Source organism: Lissotriton helveticus, chromosome 5_1 (assembly GCF_964261635.1).
Source record: "Lissotriton helveticus chromosome 5_1, aLisHel1.1, whole genome shotgun sequence".
Lineage (NCBI taxonomy): Eukaryota > Metazoa > Chordata > Amphibia > Caudata > Salamandridae > Lissotriton > Lissotriton helveticus.
Window position 1 is genome coordinate 1,909,876,055 of NC_136065.1, and position 3,342 is coordinate 1,909,879,396.

A 3,342-nucleotide genomic window follows, 5' to 3' on the forward strand; every position below is an offset into this window, starting at 1 on the left:
GAGGGTGAGGGTGATTGAGGGTAAGGGGTTGAGGCTGAGTGAGGGTGAGGGTGAGGGGTTGAGGGTGAGTGAGGGTGAGGTGTTGAGGGTGAGTGAGGGTGAGGGTGAGTGTGGGTGAGGGTGAGTGAGGGAGGGTGAGGGTGAGTGAGGGTGAGTGAGGGTGAGTGAGGGTGAGGGTGAGTGAGGGTGAGTGAGGGCGAGGGTGGGTGAGGGTGAGTGAGGGTGAGGCTGAGGGGATGAGGGTGAGTGAGGGTGAGGGGTTGAGGAAGGGTGAGGGTGAGTGAGGGTGAGGTGTTGAGGGTGAGTGAGGGTGAGGAGTTGAGGGTGAGTGAGAGTGAGGGTGAGTGAGTGTGAGGGGTTGAGGGTGAGTGAGGGTGAGGGTGAGTGAGGGTGAGGGGTTGAGGGTGAGTGAGGGTGAGGGTGAGTGAGGGTGAGGCTGAGGGGTTGAGGTTAAGTGAGGGTGAGTGAGGGTGAGGCTGAGGGGTTGAGGGTAAGTGAGGGTGAGTGAGAGTGAGGGTGAGTGAGGGGTTGAGGGTGAACGGTTGAGGGTGAGTGAGGGTGAGGGTGAGGTGTTGAGGGTGAGTGAGGGTGAGAGGATTTTTGTTTTATTTATCACAATGTTTTGATCCCCTTTACTCTTACGGTTGGCAACTGATGATGATGATACAGTGGGGAGTCAAGCGAGTACCAGTTTGACACATCCTCCATGGTGGTTGCTCCCGTGAGGCGTTGCCAATCCCCCTCCCCCTTTTTTCACTAGAAAAGGGTTGAGGGACGGTGAAGTACAGCACCAGGGATTAATGGGCACACACACATATGGCTTTAGGAATGTATAGTTCAAAGTAAATGTGACAATAGACACTGAACCTAGTAGTAGGAGCTAACACATCCACTACTAGGCTTATCTCAATTTATAGAAAGAAAGGGATAGTTCACCTTGCAATAAGGTCAGGCACATTGTTCAGAGCTGCCTGTGCTGTACCTGCTACGTGTGTGAGGGAAGCTTGCACTGCTGCTGTCGGTGCTGTACCTGTTCCATGTGTAAGGGAAGCTTGCACTGCTGTTGCCTGTGCTGTACCTGCTCCGTGTGTGATGGAAGCTTGCACTGTTGCTGCCTGTGCTGTACCTGCTCCGTGTGTGAGGGAAGCTTGCACTGTAGCTGCCTGTGCTGTACCTGCTCTGTGTGTGAGGGAAGCTTGCACTGCTGCCGCCTGTGCTGTACCTGATCTATGTGTGAGGGAAGCTTGCACTGCTGCTGCCTGTGCTGTACCTGCTCCGTGTGTGAGGGAAGCTTACACTGCTGCTGTCGGTGCTGTACCTGTTCCATGTGTAAGGGAAGCTTGCACTGCTGTTGCCTGTGCTGTACCTGCTCTGTGTGTGGGGAAGCTTGCACTGTTGCTGCCTGTGCTGTACCTGATCCGTGTTTGAGGGAAGCTTGCATTGCTGTTGCCTGTGCTGTACCTGCTCTGTGTGTGAGGGAAGCTTGCACTGTTGCTGCCTGTGCTGTACCTGCTCTGTGTGTGAGGGAAGCTTGCACTGCTGCTGCCTGTGCCTCACCAAGATTTGTGTAAGTAAATGGAGATGGAGGGAGAGAGTTGGAAGAGAGAGTGAAAGAGGCAGAAACGTGGAGAGTAAAAGAAAGAGCGAAGGAATCTGTAAGCTGAGAGATGTGGCATAACAGAAGGCTTGGTAGTGCGGGCACTGCTGCTTGGGGTATCTGCGAGATTTGTGTAAGTAAATGGAGAGGGGGGAGAGAGTTGGAAGAGAGAGTGAAAGAGGCAGAAACGTGGAGAGTAAAAGAAAGAGCGAAGGAATATGTAAGCTGAGAGATGTGGCATAACAGAAGGCTTGGTAGTGCGGGCACTGCTGCTTGTGGTATCTGCGCGATTTGTGTAAGTAAATGGAGAGGGGGGAGAGAGTTGTAAGAGAGAGTGAAAGAGGCAGAAACGTTGAGAGGAAAAGAAAGAGCGAAGGGATCTGTAAGCTGAGAGATGTGGCATAACAGAAGGCTTGGTAGTGCGGTATTGCGGGCACTGCTGCTCGGGGTATCGGCGCGATTTGTGTAAGTGGGTGACTGAAGCAGAGTGGGTGAATATATATGTCTGATGCTTGTCGATGTCTGATGCTTGCATGTCTGCTGGGGTGCAGGGTCAATACAAGTCAAGCTGATGTCCGCAAGCACTAGCGTTGCCAATAGGTCTCGCAGTAGGAAAGTTGGAGCTATTACAATTGCAAATAACAATGCCTTTTTTTTTTGTTTTCATTTTCAAAACATAAAGGGCTTTGTCATTTACAAAACCAATAGCTCCAACTTTCCTACTGCGAGACCTATTGGCAACGCCAGTTCACGTATCTGCATGTATAGCGCTGAAGAATATTCCTGAAGTGTTTGCAGTGAACAGCGCTTCGTTTAAGACCTCTTCAGTTCAAAGTTACGTATGTGGCAGTAGGGAACAGAGGGCTACGTTCTACAAGCTCCTGTCGAAAAGCGCCCACAAGACAAAAACTACTTCAAGATAACAAATATAATAATTATGCGGTATTGCCATAGCTCCTATTCCCAGAGATTGCGGCTCCTAAGCACGGGACAGAAAGGGGTGATGAAAATACATGGCAAGGAGAGGGGTGAGAACACAGGGGTGGAGGGGGCCGCAAGAGCAACACAAGACACACATGCAGGGTGAGAGCAGCACAGGACACAGGGTGAGAGCAGCATAGGACACCGCATGGGGTGAGGACAGAACAAGACACACATGGGGTGAGGACAGCACAAGACACACAGGGTGAGATCAGCACAAGACACACACAGGGTGAGAGCAGCAAAAGACACACACAGGGTGAGAGCAGCAAAACACACACACAGGGTGGGAGCAGCACAAGACACACACAGGGTGAGCGCAGCACAAGACACACACAGGGTGAGCGCAGCACAAGACACACACAGGGTGAGCGCAGCACAAGATACACACAGGGTGAGAGCAGCACAAGATACAGTGGGCAAGGGCAGCCGAAGACAAAGAGGGTAAGGGCAGCAGAAGACACACAGGGCAAGGGCAGCAGAAGACACACAGGGCAAGGGCAGCAGAAAGCACACAGGGCAAGGGCAGCAGAAGACACACAGGGAAGCAGTAGACACCCGGGGAAAGGGTAGCAGAAGACACGAAGGGCAAGGGCAGCAGAAGACACAGGGTTAGTGCAGTAGAAGACACAGAAGGGAACGTTTGCCACACAGTAGTTAATATTGGAGACAAGGAGGTAGCCCATTCAGGTGGAAACCCAATCTTAATAAATAATCAATGAGGAAACTGATCAACATACCCAGAATCACAGTGTGACCAAGCC